A 9623-nucleotide genomic window follows, 5' to 3' on the forward strand; every position below is an offset into this window, starting at 1 on the left:
TGGTGTGTGATGTTCCCCTTCCTGTGTCCAAGTGATCTCATTGTTCAATTCCCACCTATGAGTGAGAACATGTGGTGTTTGGTTTTCTGTTCTTGCGATAGTTTGCTGAGAATGATGGTTTCCAGCTGCATCCATGTCCCTACAAAGGACACGAACTCATCCTTTTTTATGGCTGCATAGTATTCCATGGTGTATATGTGCCACATTTTCTTAATCCAGTCTGTCACTGATGGACATTTGGGTTGATTCCAAGTCTTTGCTATTGTGAATAGTTCTGCAATAAACATACGTGTGTATGTGTCTTTATAGCAGCATGACTTATAATCCTTTGGGTATATCCCCAGTAATGGGATGGCTGGGTCGAATGGTATTTCTAGTTCTAGATCCTTGATTAATTTAAAATGGATTAGAGACTTAAATGTTAGACCTAAAACCATAAAAACCCTAGAAGAAAACCTAGGTAATACCATTCCGGACATAGGCATGGGCAAGGACTTCATGTCTAAAACACCAAAAGCAACGGCAACAAAAGCCAAAATTGACAAATGGGATCTAATTAAACTAAAGAGCTTCTGCACAGCAAAAGAAACTACCATCAGAGTGAACAGGCAACCTACAGAATGGGAGAAAATTTTTGCAATCTACTCATCTGACAAAGGGCTAATATCCAGAACCTATAAAGAACTCAAACAAATTTACAAGGAAAAAAACAAACAACCCCATCAAAAAGTGGGCAAAGGATATGAACAGACGCTTCTCAAAAGAAGACATTTATACAGCCAACAGACACATGAAAAAATGCCCATCATCACTCGCCATCAGAGAAATGCAAATCAAAACCACAATGAGATACCATCTCATACCAGTTAGAATGGCAATCATTAAAAAGTCAGGAAACAACAGGTGCTGGAGAGGATGTGGAGAAATAGGAACACTTTTACACTGTTGGTGGGACTGTAAACAAGTCCAACTGTTGTGGAAAACAATCATTATGTTAACATATACTTTGAGAAACTGTTGGAGTAAGTGCCATTTGGGGGGAATATGTTCAGAGAGAGTGGTGGCTTCCCCCATGACCCTTCTACCCCTGGAAACACACACCCTGCCATCAAACTGAGCTTCTGACTTAAAGTCTGGGGAAGGCAGCTGACAGGGATCTGGTACTTAAATTGATAGAGGAGGACCTAGAATGTGGGAAGAGTGAAGGAATTTGGAGTTCTGGACAAGTAGAGACAAAATCCCAAGCCATAGAATTCTGTGAACAACGGAATGAGGGTCTAGGCATGGGCACCAGCAGGGGAGAGTGCAGCTTGACACTTAGCAGGGTTTCCCTGCATCCCTACAGCTCAGTCCAGAGGTGATCTGGATGTGATGCAGGTGGAACAATCATATAATTCCCATAATATATACATGTCTTATGAACTCATCCCAATCAGAAAATACTCCACCTGCCTGATTGTAGGTGCTCTATAAAGGAAAAAAAGTGTCATTAAAAGTATTACAAAACTCTAAAAGGTCAGAGCCTACAGTCTCTGTGCATAAGTAAAACCATTAGATAATCTGGATGAGAGATCCTTATGGCCATTTGTCATTTGATGATATTTTCTTCACCTGTAAACCCAGAATGATACACTGTTACTAAGAGAGGATGAAACAGAAAGGCCTGGAACATTCCATTCCCAAGAGATAATTTATCTAAGTTATAACAAAGAGAAAGAAAATCAAAGCTTAAAATGTTCTCCAGTTTGGGTCTTTTGCACAGTCAACAGAAGCGTTACATACTCACTACTTTGTTATTAAAAATAGAGGCTACTCTCCTCCCAGTGTCCCAAGTGAGAAGAGGAAAGTTGTAACTGGATGTCATCAACAGGTTGAGAGACCAGTCACATCAAGGAAGAGAAGAGGGACCAATTTATGTTGACAACATTTAACTTTGATGCACCTCTTTTTATCAGCCTCTTCTAACTTGGGGAGGTGGGAGAGGGGAAGACAGAAAGAAATGAAGTGGGGGAAGGTCGTCTAGAAATCTAGAAGAGAAAAAGTTTACCTGTAAAAAGAAAGCCAATGTGGATTATAATTTAACATAATCTTAAAAAGAAAATAAAGAGACTTCGACAAAAGTCAAAGCAAACCATTTTAATCACTTTGAACTCCAGTAGGAAGAGGGTAGTTTCCCTTGACCTTTGGCTGAAAAGTCCACTTAAAAAGCTGGTAGTCCACGGGTGCCTGTAATCCCAGCTACTCAGGAGGCTGAGGCAGGAGAATCATTTGAGCCTGGGAGGCAGAGGTTGCAGTGAGCTGAGATCACGCTATTGCACTCCAGCCTGGGTGAAAGGGTGAAACTCTGTCTCAAAAAAAAAAAAAAAAAAAAAAAAGCTGGTAGTCCAAAAGGAAGGCTATGTTAGCAGGGAACATTGCTGCATAATCAGAGGAGTTAGTTTTTAGTCAGAGTTTACCAGAAAATCCCCAGGAAGTTTGAAGTTTCTTCCTCTGTGTCATTTTGAGTTGGTGTTTTCTATCCCTAACCCCATTCAGATTAGTCACTGTGAAAGTATTTGAAGGTATTTCTGCCATTAATTTTAATTCATTTCTAATTTTTTAAAAAAATTAATAAACTAAAAATAATAGCAAGTCCAATGATATTAAAAGCTTAAATTTTTTTTCTCATATGATGATTCCTTATAATAGGAAAAATTCCTTAAAGAGCTGTGTTTAAGAATTCATGAGATCTGCTGATCTTTTATCAAGTCACATATTTGTTTCTATCAAGCCATTAAGACCATGTGTAATATCAAAATCATTGAATTATTGTGGAAACTCTTCTCCACATTATTTTGTTATTTATTATTATTTCTACAAATTATTATGTAAACTGTCCATCCAAAGTGACTATGGACAGAAAGGAAGTGGATGTGATAAAATATCAATGTATTGATACATTGAATTTAAAGTCAGAGAGGGTTCTAGATGGAAAGGACTGCATAAATCAATGAGACCTGTGGTTCTCAACTCTGGTTGCATAATAGAATCACCTCTATAAAGGTATTCCAGTCTTATGTTTCAACTCAGTGTTTTAAGGATATATTCTTGATTATTTATTCTATTTCAAATCTTCTCATCTACACCTCCCACTTTACCACCATTGCTAAATTTAGCCATGGGACACCTATACTTCTTATGAGTGATTTTTATTCTCCCTCTTGTTTGAGATCAATTTTTCTCCAATCTCTTCATCTTTCCATTTGAACACCTACAGAATTTTTCAAGACTCTTCTCGACTTCATGAATTTGAATGCTATAATATTCATGGTTTCTAATGCAGAATGTAATTAAAAACAGTCTACATTTGTCTTCTTTTTAAAGGTTAATATGTTTGTTATAAAATAATTTAAAATATTAAAACATGATAAGTATAAAAACCATAATAATACACAGAATAGGAAATATATTTATCACACATATAAGAAAATGTTGAAGAAAGTGCAAAATTATTTGAATATATTCTTGTGTATCAAGGTTCAAGGACTTTTAAATGTATCATACCTAATGAAATGAAATAAACATTTTCAAGACTTTTGGGATGGACTGTAGATTATTATCACACTTTGAAATATAATTTGATAATGTATATCAAAGCCTTAAATATTTTCATTTCTAAAACCTGGCATTAAGAAAAAAGTCAGCCATCTCTATGTGTCTCTGTCTTTCCTTTATGAATTTCTGCTCCTTTGTCCTAATATCAATGACTTTGGGTATCTGTATTAGTCTGTTCTCATGCTGCTAGTAAAGACATACCCAAGACTGGGTAATTTACAAAGGAAAGAGATTTAATTGACTTGCAGTTCAGCATGGCTGAGGAGGCCTCAGGAAACTGACAGTCACCGAGGAAGGCAAGAAAACACATCCTTCTTCATACGGCAGCAGCAAGGAGAAGTGCTGAGCAAAAGGGAGAAAGTCCCTTATAAAACCATCAGATCTCATGAGAACTCACTATCATGAGAATAGTATGGGGAAAACCACCCCTATAATTCAGTTATCTCCACCTGGTCCTGCCCTTGACACGCGGGGATTATTACAATTCAAGGTGAGACTTTTGTGGGGACACAGAGCCAAACCTTAGCAGAATCCTATTTAGGATTCCATTACATGTTTTATAATTTTTTTCTAGTTTCCATATTAAATCACTTTTGAAAGTACATATATCTTCCGACTCTTCATCAAAGACAAATCCCTACTTCCATAGGCTTCAAAGTGAGGATCATAACAATACCTTCTTCACAGTATTATGTAAATTAAATACATTTTCATGTGAAGGCTGGGATTGACTAAGTGTTGGAAGATTTCTGGAGTTCTTTCTGTAATTGAAGCCAAGCTCTTGATTGCCTGTGAGGCTAGTAGGATGTGGGTGATCACATTACATTTCTGGTCTGTTTCTCAAATTTCATCACATTGCTGTGAAAAGTTATCATGGATATGTCAGGTTTTGAGCATGCTGTGATGCTGGGAGCTTGGTGGAGACCTTCTGGAGAAGAGAAAATGGAGGAAGGTCAAAGTGAAAAGCTAATTTCCCCATTTCCGGCCATTTTTGCTAGGAATGGATGCCAGCCTCACAAGGTAGCCAACTGAACTGGAGCAGTTAGTTACTCTTCCATTTGGGGGCTGGTGTTGTGAAGATCATCCTAGGCAAGAAGGAACTGCTGAACTGTGAACTTCACTATCTTCTACAAATCATCAAAACGTTTAGGTCTTATTTGCCTTACCCCATGCCTTGCTAGTGTTCTAGGTCAAGACGGATTTGTTTCATCACAAAGAACCTATAGAGACATAATGTTTCTTTTCATCTATGCCAGGTTAGCATGTTTTAACTTACTTCAGTTGACACAGAGTTATTTTTAAGAGTAAACTTCAATTGGCAACTAGGAGGGAAAAAAATAAAAACAGAACAGACTGGTTTACAGTTTCTTTTAAGATACGTTCCCTCCCTTCCTAACTTTCTTCCTTCCACTTTTTCTTCCTTTAATTTTTTTTTTCTGATTCTTTCTTTATTTAATAAATTTCTTGAGCACTGTGCTGGTCAGTGGGGAGTCAAGGATAAATAAAAGGCATGATTTTCTTCCTCTAATTTAGCTATAATTGAGCCAAGCAGCAGCTTGGCTGCTGCAGCTCATAGAACACCAAATCCTAGATGCATTTTCCAGCTTCAATACTAGGTATGCCAATTCCCATTTGAGCTCATTTTAGTCTAAGCCTCTGTTTGAGGTTCTCAGAATCTGACATTCTATGTACCTTACTTTTCTGTGGCACTTGTGTTGTTGCAAGGCAATGGACTTGCATTATTCTTAACTGCCATCAGGTGGTGTCTAATGCTGGTGCCCATAATTTACAAATATTATTTATTTTAAATAAATTTCTGATGAAGTTAATTTTGCTTTCACTATAAAAACATATCCCTAAAATATAGTCATGCACTGCATATTTCAGTCAACGATGGATCACATATATGACAGTGGTCCCATAAGATTGTAATACTGTATCTTTACCTTTTCTATGTTCAGATACGTTGAGATGCACAAACACTTACCATTGTATTCTAATTGTCTACAGTATTCAGTAAAGTAACATGCTATACAAGTTTTTTTGTTTTGTTTTGTTTTTTTTTTTTTTGAGACAAAGTCTTGCTCTGTCACCCAGACTGGAGTGCAGTGGTGCGATCTCAGCTCACTACAACCTCCGCCTCCCAGTTCATGCCATTCTCCTGCCTCAGCCTCCTGATTAGCTGGGACTACAGGCCCCTGCCACCACGCCCAGCTAAGTTTTTGTAGTTTTAGTAGAGACAGGGTTTCACCGTGTTAGCCAGGATGGTCTTGATCTCCTGACCTCGTGATCCACCTGCCTCGGCCCCCCAAAGTGCTGGGATTACAGGCGTGAGCCACTGCGCCCGGCCACATGCTATACAAGTTTGTAGCCTAGGAGTAATAGGGTAGACCATATAGCCTCCATTTATACTAGCCTATACCATCTAGCTTTGTGTAGGTATACTCTATGATGTTCATACAATGACAAAAATCACCTAAGGATGCAGTGCAGTTCTTATAATGTATTCCAGTTGTTAAGTAATAAGTGACTGTATAAAGCATTTAACCATTTGCTAATCACTAAATTTTGCATACTCACAACCAATATTTGCATCCTGCTTTATAATTTGCTATTAAATATGTTCACATTATTAAAATATTTCTTTTGAGTTCCCCATAGGTTTTTGAGGTTAGTAGGGCAAGTGTCTTTATTTGTCGCATTTTACAGATGACAGAAAGGTCATCTGTAAAATGATATGGCCAAGGTTACCCAAGTACTAAGCAGTAGCATAGGGATATAAGGCCCAGTCCTCTGATTTTATATCTAAGCAAATTGTTTAATACCATGCCGTAACAACACAAATAAAGAAGAAATACCAAGTTACAAGTCCAGTAAAAGTTGATCTAAAGACCCCGTGTTATACATCTTTACTCAACTAGTTTTCTCCTTGTTGCTTTCAGAAAACTGTTGAAGTTATGTTCCACATTTGATATCCACATTTTCCAGGTATTGAATGGCTGAGACCCCCATAGCACTCACTTGTCTACCATGAAGTGTTAATTGCCATCGTAACCTTCACTTTCTCTCTGAGATCAATACTTTTTCTTTTTTGTTTTATATTATACAATGAGAGACGTCCCCTCTTACTTTATATTCCTTGAACAATAAGGACCCCTTAACATTACACATCTAAAATGATATATTAACACAGGATTTTTTTTCAGGAAAGAAAAAAAACAATTTCCCTAGTAACTAGGTTGCTACAGTCTCTTAGGAAGTTCAGCTATTATTGCTGAATGCTCAAATCTGTCTTATTCTTCTTAAAGTATCCAAGCCATTTTTTTCAGTATGAGCAATTTAATGATGCTCTAAAAATAATTTTTAGAAACAGCTAACCAGCAGGGCATGGTGGTGTGTGCCTGTAGTCCCAACAACACAGGAAGCTGAGGCGGGAGAATCTCTTGAGCTCAGGAGCTGGAGGTCAGCCTGAGCAACATAGCAAGCCTCAAACTCCTAAAAGCCTCAAACTCCTGGGCTCAAGCGATCCTCCCACCTCAGCCTCCTGAGTAGCTGGTACTACAGTTGTGTGCCACCATGCCAGGCTAATTTTTAAATATTTTGTAGAGACAGAATTTCACTGTTTAATGGTTTTTCTTTTTAAAGTCTTGGTGCCACCAGGCCTGGGGCACTCCATGCTCCAGCAATCCTAGGTTGATAAGGAATTAATTTATTGGTTACACTTGCCTCAGTCTATTGTTCTCTCAAGTCTCCAGCCTGCTCACCGCCACAAGCTATATCAGCAGTTGATTGGGTCTCTGCCTCCTCTTTGGGCATCAGGTTTCAGGGGTATGGCTTGAAATGAGCTTACTTCTTAATAAATCACCCTTCTTCTCATTGACACCTCACCCTAGCTCCAGAACCTGCTCTCCGCTGTGACCTGCCCCACTACTGATAAGCTCTTTGCTGGCACTAACTTTAGGTCATTCTCCAGGCCACATGGACATGGCATTCCAGGAAAAGGGGAGGTGTGAACTGGGGGCACGTGAATGTGGACTAGCACAGTGTGTCTGGGTAATGGCAGTGTTTAGTGTGATTGGAGCTAAGGTCTGTACAGGGGGCATAGGAGGACACTAGGCTAAGAAGGGAAGTTTGGCCTAGATTGAATAGGGCCTTCTCATTACATTAGACTTGATCCAGTACTCAGTGCAGAGCCGCTAACAGTTTTGGGGGAGGAGAGTGAGTTAATCCTATTCCTGTTTTAGGAAGAGGACTTCAGTGTGGGCATGGAGGGGGACTGGAGGATGAGACTGCAGGAGACAGGGAAGCTCTTTACAGGAGGTTTGCCTTAATCCAACATAAAATAGTAAAGGGTGGACTCTGAGATCTGGCAGTGGAACGAAGAGATAAAGAAGATGGGAGAGATTGTTTCAGAAATAAAACTGATATAACGTTTTGATTAATTGGATGTAAGTTAGAAGGAGCAGGGAAAGTCAAAGGAGTGGTCTTCTTAAACATATATGTAGAAGTTTGTGCCAGTAACTGAGTGAGAAATAGAAAAGGTAAAGCAGGTTGGGGAGAAGAAGATAGGTTCTGTTCTAAACATGCTGTTTGAGGCCTGAAAGGAGAAGCTAAATGTGTATCAGATAGACAGGGGACACTCTGGGAGTTAGTCAAAGAATTTACAAGAAACATCAAGAGTTGTTGCAGATTGGTCCAAGTCAAACCAAAGAGGAAACCGAACTTAGAGACTGAGTGACAGGTAGCAGGACTTAAGGATATGTGATAAATAACTGGCTTTCAACATTCACTGAACATCTAAGGCACTTGGGAGGCTTTAGAGTATTAGTAATTTCATTGAGATACAATTTACATAGCATAGAATTCACCTGTTTAAACTTTAGAATTCACTAGTTTTTAGTATATTCAAAATTGTGCAACCATCACCACCACTTAATTTTAGAACATTTTGTCACCCCAAAAAGAAACCCTATGTCCATTAGCCATCACTCCCTACTCCCTGCAATGAACTTAAAAAAGAAGGTTGCTACTGGAAGGGTATGGTAAAGCTCACAGTCTCACAAAGAGCTGAATTACCAGACCTTAGGAAGAGCAGAAAATACTCCAGCTCTGGGAGTCCCAGCAGAAGAAACTGAGAGGCTTTTTCTTCCCAGGGATGCTGATTGATGACTCAGCATTCACATCTTCTCTCCTATGTGTCTCTGCTCAGTGGTCAAATTCCAGAGAAGGAAATTCAAAACGACCTCTGGTCAGGGAAGCTAGTCAGAGAAATCAAACAACAACAATGCAAAACCAGATGTCTAACCACATCGTTGGTCTGGAGAAAGCTGCATGTACAAAGACTCTATACTGCCTCCAGTTGAGAGTGAATGTGAGGTGAAGAAACTACATGAAACCTTACTCTTCAACAAGTCTATACCAAGGGAAAAAGAAATAAAGCGATTGTGCACAGTGACCTCCTGGGCTGAAATATTTCTCCCACCCCAGCCTTCTGAGTAGTTAGAACTACAGGTGCACACCACCACACCTGGCTAGTTTTTAAAAATATATATTTTTTGTAGATATAGGGTCTCCCTGTTTCCCAGGCTGGTCTTGAACACCTGGATTCAAGTGATCCTCCTGCCTTGACCTGTCAAAGTGCTGGGATTAGAGGTGTGAGCCATTGTGCCTGGCCTTTGTTTAAGATATGATGTCCTCGAATATGTTTATAGGCTGGGAGACTTGGGGGAGAGGGGAGGTAATTAATGGAGCAAGTTACAGAAGAAGGCAGGTAGGGCTGATATTAGGGGCACAGGAGGAGGGATTAGCTTTGGATGTAGGAGGCACACTTTTCCAAATAGATAGAGATTTGCAGGGTAAGGGGAAAGGAGAGATCTGCAAACTGATGGCCTATATTTCTCAGGGAAACAAAAGACAAAGTGACGTGTAGATTGAGGGTCCAGGAAGTGAGGACTTGAGGTGAGTGGTGAGTCTGTGACTCCTGCTGCAGGGTCAGGTTCACTAAGGGCAGCAGAGCAGGGGAGAGGTCC

Source organism: Papio anubis, chromosome 10, assembly GCF_008728515.1.
Source record: "Papio anubis isolate 15944 chromosome 10, Panubis1.0, whole genome shotgun sequence".
Classification (NCBI taxonomy): Eukaryota; Metazoa; Chordata; class Mammalia; order Primates; family Cercopithecidae; genus Papio; species Papio anubis.